This window comes from Sinocyclocheilus grahami, unplaced genomic scaffold, assembly GCF_001515645.1.
Source record: "Sinocyclocheilus grahami isolate Dianchi unplaced genomic scaffold, SAMN03320097.WGS_v1.1 scaffold208.1, whole genome shotgun sequence".
Taxonomy (NCBI): Eukaryota; Metazoa; Chordata; class Actinopteri; order Cypriniformes; family Cyprinidae; genus Sinocyclocheilus; species Sinocyclocheilus grahami.
The window spans coordinates 13454-27895 of record NW_015505387.1 but is presented as its reverse complement, the minus strand read 5'-3'; positions in this window follow the sequence as shown (position 1 = coordinate 27895).

Genomic DNA, 14442 nt, shown 5'->3' with positions numbered 1-14442 from the left:
GTGTTTGCTACAATGTAATGTGAAAGAAATGGTGGTTTCTGAAGACCTCTTTTAATTTCACAGGTGACCTAATTACTTCACATTCATCCTTTTGGGGTTTAGACATAAATGGGGTAAAGAAAATACAATATGACAGTGCCCTATTATATTAAAACAGCTGAATTCAATCTCAAAGTTCACATGAAAACATCTCTGGCTGGAAACACACACACACACACACACACACACACACACACACACACACGTGTCCATCCATTTCACCCATGCATTCAGTTTCCTAATAGCTTGTGAAAGGTTTTTTGTCATAGATGTAGAGAGCTGGCTTCTGTTTTCTTTTTCAAAACCTGTTTTCTTTGGAAATGTTGACTTCGAGGTGAAATGGAGAAAGGTGATGCATCTTTGTGAAATATGAAATATTATATCAAAATATATCAAAGCACAATGTTTAATTAATGTCTTTAGAATTCAGAAAGGGAGATGTATTCTACTTTCCTTTTTTCTCTTTGACCATGCTGTAAATAAATGCATGTTTTTCCTTCATTTCTTTTTCAGTTTTTTTTTTCCTGTGATCCCGTGCTTTTTGTACAGAAACAGAAAAATAAAGATTACATTTGGCTTGAAATATTTTGTCAAGCGTCTTTATTATGTAAAGCACAGCCTCTTTTTCACTTTCACAATGTTTTAAAACATCAACAGTCCATCGAGTTATAAAAGTCACTTTTTACGCTGTGCTTCTCAGCATGGGGTGAACCATCTCAGGCCAGAAATCTCCAGCTCTGCTCCAAACTTCACAGCGAGGCTCATCCTTCCAAGGTTTCGACCTTTTGGTCTGCTCCGCCTGCCAGCACTGCTCAGTTGATGGGATATATTTTTGAAACCTTATCCAAAGACCACATTGAATTTTTTAGAGTTTTGGCCCTCAAACCCAATGCGCTGAACCTGCATAAAGACACAGTGACCCATGCAGATCAGAATCAATCATTCCTGAAATCACTCCAGCGCAGTCATTTTCCTGAGCTTTCTGCTTGGATAAGACAGAATGAGGGAGATATTCCGAATGTGATTTGTGCTCATGTCAAAAGAAACATTTAAGGAAGGGGAAATATCTGAGACGTGAAGCTGGTGGCCTTTTGATTACCTCTAGCATTTGACAGTCTCACAAATTGCACAGTCGACACTGGCTAGTTTACAGCACGTCTGTCTACGCATGAAGTCACTCTTACTAGCTATCATCTATATCTCAGAACAGAATTTCAATGGAAATGTTTGAAGAGAGAACATAGCAAAAAGGGGGAAAATCATTTTCTTACAAATTTTTGACTAATAATTAGAGAGAGAGAGAAAGAGTGTGTTTTAGATTTACATCCTTAAAAAAAAAATTTTCCCCCCCAAAAGTTAGAATTTTAAATAAAAGTTTGTGTGTGTATACTGTACATGTGTCTATGTGTAGGATATGTATATACATATATATTAGGTCTAAAATTCCATAAAGAATTTGGATTTAGAGTGAAATGTCTAAACTATTAGTTTTAAAGGTGTTATTTAGAGTACAGAAATCAAGAAAGTTCAATCCTCCTGATTCATATGTATTCATTATTGTAGATTTCCTAATGTAATGTGTTTTGTTCCTCCACAGAAAATTAAACAAAGCAGTATCAACAGCTTTACACATCTCCTTAGAAACACTGAGTGAAGTGACGTGTTTAAGGATGTTATGCTCAAGCCCAAGCTGTCAAACTGATGTCACCAGAGAAGGTCTGTCATTTCAGAGGGGAGGTGCATTTTCAGATTTGGATTAAAGATTACAAAGGCAAACTATTTATTTTTATTTTTTATTTTGTGTGTGTGTGTGTGTGTGTGTGTGGATTGACTTGCACGGATGAATTGTTTACCACAAAAATATAGTAAATTTTGATTTCATGTAGACATTAAGAAAAACACACACACACACACACACGCACATTTTAAAATGACATTTTTTGGTAAAGCCCACTTAATAGAACTCAATAGTCAGGTCAAGTCAAGTCAAGTCACCTTTATTTATATAGCGCTTTTAACAATACAGATTGTGTCAAAGCAACTGAACAGCATTAATTAGGACAATAGAACTTGAATTAACTTGTTTTTCTTATTACTATTTGGCACACTGATTTAAGCATAAATCAAAATTTTTTTTAGAGGTTTATGCTTATAACTAAATAGTACAAAAACAATTTCTTCACATATGAACGTTCCGTAGTGAGGGTTTCAATGCATACATCATAATGCTTGTGTAATTAAGAAATGGACATGATGTGAGCATGCTCACCAGAGTGTGCTTTTGTTCATATAGTAAAGAGTCAGTGAGTTATTGAAGTCCTGTATCTTTATCTTGTGGGTCTTCACAGAGCCTTTGATGGCATTGGGCAGCAGAGCTTGTATCAAAGCTTTTGCTCATGAACAGGAAATCTGCCTGCTATCTCCAAAAACACACACACACACACACACACACACACACACACACACACACACGTGTCCATCCATTTCACCCATGCATTCAGTTTCCTAATAGCTTGTGAAAGGTTTTTTGTCATAGATGTAGAGAGCTGGCTTCTGTTTTCTTTTTCAAAACCTGTTTTCTTTGGAAATGTTGACTTCGAGGTGAAATGGAGAAAGGTGATGCATCTTTGTGAAATATGAAATATTATATCAAAATATATCAAAGCACAATGTTTAATTAATGTCTTTAGAATTCAGAAAGGGAGATGTATTCTACTTTCCTTTTTTCTCTTTGACCATGCTGTAAATAAATGCATGTTTTTCCTTCGTTTTTATTTCTTTTTTTTTCCTGTGATCCCGTGCTTTTTGTACAGAAACAGAAAAATAAAGATTACATTTGGCTTGAAATATTTTGTCAAGCGTCTTTATTATGTAAAGCACAGCCTCTTTTTCACTTTCACAATGTTTTAAAACATCAACAGTCCATCGAGTTATAAAAGTCACTTTTTATGCTGTGCTTCTCAGCATGGGGTGAACCATCTCAGGCCAGAAATCTCCAGCTCTGCTCCAAACTTCACAGCGAGGCTCATCCTTCCAAGGTTTCGACCTTTTGGTCTGCTCCGCCTGCCAGCACTGCTCAGTTGATGGGATATATTTTTGAAACCTTATCCAAAGACCACATTGAATTTTTTAGAGTTTTGGCCCTCAAACCCAATGCGCTGAACCTGCATAAAGACACAGTGACCCATGCAGATCAGAATCAATCATTCCTGAAATCACTCCAGCGCAGTCATTTTCCTGAGCTTTCTGCTTGGATAAGACAGAATGAGGGAGATATTCCGAATGTGATTTGTGCTCATGTCAAAAGAAACATTTAAGGAAGGGGAAATATCTGAGACGTGAAGCTGGTGGCCTTTTGATTACCTCTAGCATTTGACAGTCTCACAAATTGCACAGTCGACACTGGCTAGTTTACAGCACGTCTGTCTACGCATGAAGTCACTCTTACTAGCTATCATCTATATCTCAGAACAGAATTTCAATGGAAATGTTTGAAGAGAGAACATAGCAAAAAGGGGGAAAATCATTTTCTTACAAATTTTTGACTAATAATTAGAGAGAGAGAGAAAGAGTGTGTTTTAGATTTACATCCTTAAAAAAAAAATTTTCCCCCCCAAAAGTTAGAATTTTAAATAAAAGTTTGTGTGTGTATACTGTACATGTGTCTATGTGTAGGATATGTATATACATATATATTAGGTCTAAAATTCCATAAAGAATTTGGATTTAGAGTGAAATGTCTAAACTATTAGTTTTAAAGGTGTTATTTAGAGTACAGAAATCAAGAAAGTTCAATCCTCCTGATTCATATGTATTCATTATTGTAGATTTCCTAATGTAATGTGTTTTGTTCCTCCACAGAAAATTAAACAAAGCAGTATCAACAGCTTTACACATCTTCTTAGAAACACTGAGTGAAGTGACATGTTTAAGGATGTTATGCTCAAGCCCAAGCTGTCAAACTGATGTCACCAGAGAAGGTCTGTCATTTCAGAGGGGAGGTGCATTTTCAGATTTGGATTAAAGATTACAAAGGCAAACTATTTATTTTTATTTTTTATTTTGTGTGTGTGTGTGTGTGTGTGGATTGACTTGCACGGATGAATTGTTTACCACAAAAATATAGTAAATTTTGATTTCATGTGTACTTTAAGAAAAACACACACACACACACGCACATTTTAAAATGACATTTTTTGGTAAAGCCCACTTAATAGAACTCAATAGTCAGGTCAAGTCAAGTCAAGTCACCTTTATTTATATAGCGCTTTTAACAATACAGATTGTGTCAAAGCAACTGAACAGCATTAATTAGGACAATAGAACTTGAATTAACTTGTTTTTCTTATTACTATTTGGCACACTGATTTAAGCATAAATCAAAAATTTTTTTAGAGGTTTATGCTTATAACTAAATAGTACAAAAACAATTTCTTCACACATGAACGTACCGTAGTGAGGGTTTCAATGCATACATCATAATGCTTGTGTAATTAAGAAATGGACATGATGTGAGCATGCTCACCAGAGTGTGCTTTTGTTCATATAGTAAAGAGTCAGTGAGTTATTGAAGTCCTGTATCTTTATCTTGTGGGTCTTCACAGAGCCTTTGATGGCATTGGGCAGCAGAGCTTGTATCAAAGCTTTTGCTCATGAACAGGAAATCTGCCTGCTATCTCCAAAGTGTGTGGGAGTATCAGAGCTCCGTCTATCTCTCAGTCCATGAGACCAGACACACGCCGCTTCCAGACTCCACAGCCCTGAATGAGCACTTCTCAGCATAACCATGACCCTCCGATTGTTGCTCAATGAATATCCACTTGTCTGGGTGAGTGGGAGTGCGTATTTCTTCTAAGATGCAAGGCTGCTATCGTTGTCTGAGTTTTCCCATGGAGAGCTTTGTGTTAGACTGCCATCCATACATCAGCTCAACGATAACAGATCCACGCTTCCAATACCTCCACTAACCAACCTCTGGTGCAGCCAAATGACGGACATCTCGTGTAAAGGGGGGACATTTACAGTTAGTTCATCAAAGCGTAAAGCCACCAGCACATTTATAGAAAGACTCAATATTTCATTTTTCATGCTGTTGTTTGATGGATATTTCAGAAGAACAAAAAGGAGCCTTAGATGAAAATTACATTTGCAAGTAAAGAGTTTGTGGTAAGGGAGTGAGAGGCATTGGCTTGACTGTGTTTTAGTTGATTTAGCAAGAACCACAAACAGAACGCTGATGTTTCTTAAAGTGGATGGCAACCACAGAGGAAATCGCATGTAAAAGCCTTAGAAAATGCCATTTCAGTGGGAAAACCTTCCTCTGGCAGTTCTTTGTGTTGTTAATATCTACAAATAATATAAAAAATAGTGTGACTTCCTTTCCAGGTGTGTGGGTGAGTCAGAGAACTTGATGCCGTGATGTCACTGCTCAAGTACGGCCGATCTTTGTATATGATGAGTAAGGAATGAGCACACTTCCTCTGTGCTGATGATGTCATAGTGACAGCACAGGCCCGGTGCTGCTTCTGCGAGGGGCTGGGCAGCAATAAAATGGGCCCAGAGGACTGACAGAGAACTGTAAGTCATCTTAAACAGGAAGTGCCTGAGGCCTCAGGCTACGATGACATAGGAGCCCTCCACCAACTCTGCACAGTTCAGAAGGTGCATAAATCACCCGTGCAAAAGTTCACCTCCAGCCAGGGAAGCCACGATCACTGAAGGAGCTCTGGATATATAACATCGGCCCATCAAAACCATGTGTTGCACTACAGACCGAAGGAGCACATATTTAGCAATATCTCCCGCTGTAGATTGCGGGTCCCTCTTGGATTTGACGATTGTGTTACAGTGTGGCACAAGCAAATGGCCTCTGCAGGTGTGAGTTATTGAGAAGTGATCCATCATTCTTGTCAAAGCCAATCTCGGTTTTGATCATGAGATACTTTGTACTTGCGAAGAGAATTCCATACGGAGCAGGAATGGGAAAGATCTCAGTGACATTGATGGGTCATAATGTGATCTAAAGTAAGAGGAACTGACGTCATTTGATGTACGTTTGGTTATGAAGTGAGACATGCATTGCTGAACACTTGCTACTTGTTTTTCCTCCACCTGTCATTGAGTATGACAAGTGTTACCGGATGGCTCTCGATGAATGCTGCTTTAAATATGCATGTCTAGGTGGAGGCAAAAATCACCTGTCAGAATGACTGTTTAAACCAAATCAATTTGTACCACTGTACGTGCCGGAGAAAATCTCACTTTAATTATAAGGCTTAGAAAATGTGTGCGACCGCAGCAGCTTTTCTTCCCAGTTAGTCCCTCCTTCCTATCATCACCTCCACCTACCACACCTCATTCTCTTACCACGATCGCTCCATCTCGAAACCGCTCACCGTATCAGCTGAAGAAATATTATCCTTTCCTTTGCCAACCGGGCCTTGTGTGGCCCTGAAGCGAGAGGGGCGTGTGGAGAGTGTGACCGGGTCACAGAGACGAAGTGTTGTTGGAGCAGATCGTAAAGAAAGTCTGATGATGATTCTAATCCAGGCCTTTCTATATATGACTTATTTAGTTAATACAAGGCGATGAAATGAACAGATGAGCAGAAATCAGCACTGCAGCTGCAAAACACATCCTCTCACACATGTTTCAAACCTGCGTTCACTCACTTCAGGTGCTGGCTGGATCATTGCTGCATGTCTGCTGCGTGTTTTTGGTCTATAGTATCATGCTGTCCGAAGCAAATAGTTCAGGCATTTTCTTGGGAGATTTGAGATGTCTTTCTTGAGCACTGAAACAGTTTCTTAGATTTCAATCACAATATTTAACATGACATTTTTAATGTATTATTTCTGGCTCTCAAAGAGGTTCATGTAAGGAAATGCAAAAATAAGTTGGGCAGTGACAGCCCACTTTTTCAGCGGATTTCATTCCGGAAGTATTTTTTACACTAATTTTCTCCTTAAGGATTTCAAATAATATGTCAATAACTAGTTGTGAGCCTTGAACCAGCTCAACAAGATTAATCACAATTTGATTAGAGGCAACAAGCATTTGAGAATCAGAGGGGGAGAAAAGACTACTTAAAAGGATAATTCACCCACAAATGAAAATTCTGTCATCATTTACTCACTCTCATGTTTTTCCAAACCTGTATGTGTTTCATACAATGGTGACCAGCAACTGTTTGGTTACCCACATTCTTCAAAATATCTTCTTTTGTGTTCAGCAGAAGAAAGAATTCATACAAGTTTGAAATTACATGAGGGTGAGAAAATTATGACATTTGTTTTTATTTTTAGGAAAATAATCCCTTTAAAGAAGCAATAAAACACATCCTGGCTATGATGCACTGATGATGTAACTGAATAATACAAAAAAATGATTGACTTGATTATAAAATGTAATAGTTTACTGAATTTTTCTTAAAAAATTAAATAAAACACATACAAGCACTGTAGGGATCTAACAGACTAGTGGACCTAAGAATCTCTGTCTTGAAATGGTTGATACATTATTAAATATAATATATTTTATATAAATGTAAATATATACATTTCTCTATGGAAAATGAATAAGATTTCTCCTGTAACCTGCACTCCATACCAAACACACACACACACACACACACACACACACACACACACACACACACACACACACACACTTCTCTCCCATACCCGATAATTGCTCAAAAACACCCTAACATACTATAAGTAAACCAGCATTCTCTCCAACCATCATATCTTTCTTCATCCATGAATATTATCTATTTGACTATGTTCCAGGTGCCTTCTGGGTAAAAGCATTTGTGAATGTTGGTAACAGTCTAAATGATAGCATGCATGTGTCTAAGCAGAAATCCAGTGATTGAAATTGGACCATCTGCAGGAACATTAAAATGATTCCCAGGGAATGCATGAACTGATAAAATGTATACCTAGCAATGCAAGTCTCTTTGGATAAAAATGTCTGCCAAATGTGTCATTGTGAATGAAAAACTCTACAATCACCAAATATCTTAAAAATCTATGATCTTTCAGAAGTTCTCATCTATTCATTAATCAGTCTGGTCATATCACGGCTCTGTGCACTGTAAATTTGATAGACAGACTAAAGGTATATATTGAACTCAAGAATTTGTCTACCGTAATAAAATACATATGTGGAAAATGGCACGATATGCATCTATGTTGCAATAGAGCTTCAGCACATACATATGCATGAATGGCTGTTTCTATATGAAATCCATTGAGAAAATATTCCATATAGTGCTGCATCCCATGAGAGCTTTCATGGGTCATTGTGCAGGTTTACACAGCAGCCCAAACTCTCAGCGAAGCACCGTCATCGAAGCCGGTTCTCCGGTAACTATGTGAGGTAGCTCGTGGCGAGCAGCGCACTCATATATATTTCAGCTCAAGCAGATTGTTGAAGGACTTTTGAAACAGGAGATTTGAGATGACTCAACTTTCACTGCAGCCGTATAAACATTCACTGCCGCTTTGCCCGAGATCCATCAGTCTGCCCTTAGCGAAAGCGGCCATAAAAAAAATCCCCTCCGGGAACAGTGAGAACGTATGAGAGTTCCAGTCTGGCAAGGACTAATATTAAAACAACGAAGCCCCATAATTATCATAGAATTCCAAAGAAGGCCGGCCCTTAATTAGGCCACACAGGATCCTCTTTATAAAGTATGGAAGTAATAAATAAGCCATTAGCTGGGCACTAAAGGAGCAAGAAATAAAACCCAGTGCAGGAGAAGGCAGAGATTGGCCTGAACTCAAAGACTGATGGTGAATGATATACTAAAGCCCCGGAGTCACAGATCTTCATCACGATTCTGAAACACAGCTCAGAGCTTGACTCTTTTCTTACTGCACTGTGATTTATGGGTCATGTGACCAGCACCAGCTGCATTACAGGCACTGAGGATGGGGTATGGCGATAGTAAACAAGTACGTAATACAAGCCATTGAATCATTATTTACTGTTAGTCGTAATGCACCGCTGGTTTACTCGATGACTTCAGGATTATTTATCACTAATATCGCTCTTGTATCCAACATACGGTCAAGCACAGTCTTGTCAGGGTTGCTTTGGAGGTTGAGAAAAATCTCATATCTCTGAAATTATGAAACCTCTCCTTTAGGAACCGTACCGTTTTATTAGTTTTACAACTGCTGCCATTAACGAATGGCCGCCGTCACATAGCAAGTAAAAAACAGCAAACTTAATGGCTAACAAAGGAAGTCAGGAGCAACGCTAGGCTGATTATGGCAATAACTCTCACAGATACTAATTACAAATGGCTGTAAAATAAGTCAAACTGGTCATCCTAATGAGCACACCAGAGACCTATTGCTAAATTCCATTAAAAAGATGTATTCTTTCTGTTTTTTTCTTTCCATTTTTTCTGTGGCATCAGTGTCATGTTATCAGACATAGCACAACAAATACAGCATGTCTCTTAAAGGTCATTATGCAGTAAAAAGTTTCCTTAGGTAAATTATTAATGTAATTATCCAACTAATTATCCAAATTAAGATATGAAAGAGAGGAAGAAGGAACCGCACAGTGTCAACATACATAAAAGCATGTCCACATATTTCAAAATGGGCTGTCTTAAGCTTTGGATAAGTATATATAATATTTTAGACTGGATCAGAGAGACACAAAAAGGAGAGATGAATGTATATGCACACAATAACATTCAAAAGTTTGGTGTTAGATTTTTTTTTTAATTAATACTTTTATTCAGCAAGGATGGATTAAATTGATCAAAAGTGACAGTAAAGTCATTCATATTGCTACAATAGATATACTGTATATTATATATATATTTCATTTCAATCAAATGCTGTTCTATTGAACTTTCTATTAATCAAAGGAGCCTAAAAAATTTATCACGTTTTCCACAAAAATATTATGCGACAACTGTTTTCAACATTGATAACAATAAGAAATGTGTCTTGAACACATCAGCAAATTATAATTTTTCTTAAGGATCATGTGATACCAAAAAATTTAATAATGACTAATGGAAATTCAGGTTTTCCATCACAGGAATAAATGACATGTGACAATATAATATAAATTTTAATAATTTTTTCACAATATTCGTTTTAATATATTTTCGATCAAATAAGTGCAGCCTTTGTGAGCAGTTCTTTCACGAACATTAAAAAATCTTGATAGTGTGTAAGCAAGTTCAGAAAAGTTCCCCTAAATGTATTTAGATATTTAAAACATACTTAAAGACACAATATGCTAGAGAACTAACTTTTGCAACCACTTTTGCAATGACTTTAAAACAACTAGCTTAATGGTCATATAAATTACTACAGGTGTCCTAGCAGATTATATAGCACATTAAATATGTTTCACTAACATTTTACACTCACCATTGTCCAAATACAATTTTTTCATATAACAATATATACATCTTATATTCTGTTTATAAAGTATGCTTGTGCTTTTTGGTTTGCTTTTGTTGCGGTTGTTGTTTTTGTTAATGTATGCGATAATAATCATACATTTTTAATTGTCCAAATACTTCTAGGGTCCAATTTATGTCATATTTACTCATTTGCATTCAGAGTTCATTGCTACAGAATAAATTTCTCTTGTTGAGTGAAAAAACAAGTCCATTCTTTTCCATAATGTCGGTGAACGGCTACAAAGAACGAGCAGCTCTTTACCACCTCCACTAATGTGGGTCACGCAGCAAATGAGCGATTGCCTGTGCCATCACAGTACCAAAACCACAAACAAATCATTTCTGTAAAGCTCCAAGAGACACCGAGCATTAAAGTAAACCACTCTAGTGAGACATGCTACAGGCCAGTGCAGAATAGGAGGATAGGTGGTAGATTAAATTTATCTGAGGACAAGCCAAATCAGCTGTTCTCCTCCAGCTGAAACTCTGACGGAAACCTTTTGCCATGCCATCCTTCGACTGCCTGCAGTGGACTCTAGAGGATGATGAGCTCCACAGGGTGGGCAGATTCTAATAAAAAGTAGTTGACATTTTAATTGCATTTTTCTCATCAAGGACTAATATGCAAGATGGGTCTGGCATCTCTTTGGAGAGCAATGTGGGTGATGTTATGATCAGTAATTTCTTTGATAAACACTCAGAACCCCCATTGATACGATCTCACAGCGAGCTGCTTTGTGTGGAAGCGTATCTCAGTTGCATTTGTTGCCAAGCCCAAATAATAGAGACATTTGATTGGAGCGCAGTGCATGTAGAACGTTTTGACTTTTAGCTATTTGCCGAATATGTTAACAAAGACACTACAGTATGTGGATGCACAAACTAATATGGAAAAGTTTTCAAATTCATGTTGTAGTGCTAAAAGGATTTACTGTATAATATTAATCAAGGCCAAGGAGAGGGAGGTCAAAGACTCAATTTAGTTGTTTAGTATTATGCGCTAAAGCTTGTCACGCTAAATGAAACCATGTCCAAATCATGTATTGCAGTAAAAATGAAGTGCTCTTAGCGTACATAATAACTTTATTGGATTATTTTGTTAGACTAATCTGTGAAGGAATTTAACGTCAGATTAGGCAGCTGCCCCCTGGTGTGACAGTCACCAAAGACCTCTAAGATGGTCTGTATTAACGTTTCCCAGAAGGCCATGCTGTGCTGTTTAAAGACATAATGGCTTTCAATAAGGACTTTTATAAACATTGTAAACTAAATGTCTTTTTCCACTCTTACATTTTAGGCATTTTACTTTAGACGGAGAGAATGTCATTGCTGCGTTTATGCTGAAAAGTTTGAGAAACAAGCAGAAAGCTTTTTCTCATGACAACTATCCAAGAAGCCACCTGGATTAGCTCTGTTTTCTGTTGGGCACAAACACACTCATACACTCAAACTTCAACATTACCAAGTTGAAATGAATTGAGTAATTTACCATCTGGTTGATGCCATCATTTCCAGCAAGGATGTTAATTGTTTCTCATTTCACGCCTGTTCATATCCATTCATATCCGATATGAAATATCAGTGTTACGCCCTAAGGTGTTTATGATTTCTTTTTTTATTATAAATGAAGGCCTTGCACCTTGTGTTGTGTTTTGTGCTTTCCGCTGTCTCTCCCTCACTATCTCTCTCAGGTTAATTACCCCCAGCTGCCGCTCATTGTGAGCATGCCTGAGACAGAGTGGAGCAGTATGAATGTAGCCTTCAGACGCTGCTTGGGAGGATCACTTCTCCCCAGCTCTTGACTGAAACTTCTTGTGTCTGCCCATGCTTGTAGTCCTGTTGTGTTTAGGAATTTATTCTCATTTGTGAGTGCTGCTTAATAGTTAAATCCTTGTGAGGGTAACTAAAAGGTACTATGACAATGATTCCTATCTGCTGACTGTGTGTTGCTAACCCGGCTTACCTAGCCTGTGTGGGTAGCTAAAAGGGGCTGTGTGTTAAATAGCCTATCTAAATTGTGTGGATAACTAGAAGCTTTCTTTTTTGTTGTTGAAACCTGAAAACTAATTTGCATATAGCTCTTTAGGTAACCATCTTTAAGGGAGTGAGTGTCTTATTTATTTTTGAATATTCATTTCTCCTGGTTGTTGATAAGAGAGGGAGCTGAGGGAAGTTTATGTTGTTGGTTTTCATCTTTGTTTTGTGTATAGGTTAGTCAGCTCCTCTGATCCTTAGTTAGCTGTGTTTTGTTTGTTATTTTAGGCTACACTCACTCTGATTCCTTTTAAGGAATCGTGTTGCGTTTTCACTCTAGGGCTGAGGACTGAATTGTTTTCTTTTTTTACCACCTTTAATATTACTTTAAACTTGTTTAATTTATTTATCCTTGTTACGCCTCCACAATACCTCTAGACTAGAAAAGAGGATGTAACAAATTGGGGGCTCGTCCGGGATTGAACCTGCAACCTTGACGTTATCTAGTCTAGAGGTATTGTTGAGGCGTAACAAGGAGAAATAAATTAAACTAGAAAAGTAATATTAAAGGTGGTAAAACAGAGAATACACTTCAGTTCTCAGCCCCAGGTGAAAATTAAAATGCTCCGTGACACTGGTACTATTCAGTCCTTTGTGATTGCAGGTGTAATGCCGTTTTCATTTAATTATTTGCATTTTTCCACCAATATATCCTCTTAAAAGCAGACATGAACTTTTTGTTGTATAACAGAGCGCAGCTCCTCGACGAGGGTGCAGAAAGTAATTTATCGTGGTTTTGGGGTTAAAGGTGTAAGAACTTTCTGAGGGGCTCCCAAATGGATTAAATGGAGTTAAAAAAGGGAGGTAATTGGAACTAGTTTGGAATAGCTACAAACAAGAACTTCTTTCCTCAGAAGCTTTACATTTACTGTTTGAATGGCAGAAAACGCAAAGATTTTTCAATTACCAATTTTCTGCGTACTTCTCTTTTCTTTTCCTCTTATGCATTTAAATTGGATATGATCTCTGAGGAAATAGTTATCATTTTAATGACACTCTCCATTCATTAAAGGCTCCAGATCTCCAGCCTTCACACTCTCATGGGGAACCGCCGAATAAGAGGCAGACTCGGAGAAAGAGTGAGAGACGCTCTGTTCAATTACCTCTGTGTTGGCCCTTCCTCATGGGGCCCCGCTGTGTGGCCCTTAATCCTATCCTAAGGAGCCAGACCCAGGTGTGAAGAGCATTAGAAGGAAACAAAATATTTAAAGTGTTTTTAAGGACAAGCACATACAAAAGAGATATTTGTTTTGTTTTCAGTAAATATATGTAAACATCCTTAATCAATTTACTTGAAAACCAAAATGGCAAAGGATATAAAAAAAAATTTCTTCTTAAAAAATAATTGAATTTATTATTTTCCACTATCAAATTCTTGTTTATGCTTAAAACAAGGAAACATATTTTAAATGTATTGTGTTGTAAACGTTTTCTTTTTTTTTTTATTCTGCTATAGTTGCTGAAGGAAAACTTTGTGAAATAGTAGGTAGGATTTTTATTCATTTTGATAAAAATGAAATAATTGACTGAGTTACCTCATTGAGAGAAATGAGAATCATTTGGCTTTAGTCTTTGTGGGCCTCATTATTTGGGTTTAATCAGAGGATTTCAAAGAGAATATAAGATCAAATATCAAACATGTTCAGCTGTCGAGATACACACAAAACGCGTTCATTTGTTTGTTCCTCTAAATTTCCTCCTAACACAAGTTGAATAACATCAATGTAAAAAACACTGCCGATCCTTTGTAATTTTTAAGGCATGTCTTTAAGTCTGCAAATGTGTTCTTTTTGTAAATAAACCTACACGCCAGATTTCCACCTCACCTCAGGGGCAACAAAGCAATGCGTTTTAAATGGGGAGAAGAAACAACATTTGATCAGGGTCTAATCACAAATTTCACTCTACGATGCTTTTAATATTTCAAG